We start from the raw sequence: 224 nt of genomic DNA, 5'->3' as shown, positions 1-224 counted from the left end.
TTGAAAATTAAAAATCGAAAATCGAAAATTTTAACACAAAAATAGTGTTTTTTTAACTACGGCAACCGTTTACATGCAGAATATAAAGTGTCGGGAAACATTTTTTTTTTTCATTTTATAGTACATAAAATAAGCTTTAATTTGATATATGTTTAAAGGACGCAGTATTTCCGGAACATTTTCAAAAATTAAGTTGAAAAAGTTAGTTTTTGTAAAAAAGTTGC

The sequence above is a fragment of the Daktulosphaira vitifoliae genome, unplaced genomic scaffold (assembly GCF_025091365.1).
Source record: "Daktulosphaira vitifoliae isolate Bord-2020 unplaced genomic scaffold, ASM2509136v1 Scaffold_4, whole genome shotgun sequence".
Lineage (NCBI taxonomy): Eukaryota > Metazoa > Arthropoda > Insecta > Hemiptera > Phylloxeridae > Daktulosphaira > Daktulosphaira vitifoliae.
This window is presented reverse-complemented; position numbering follows the sequence as displayed.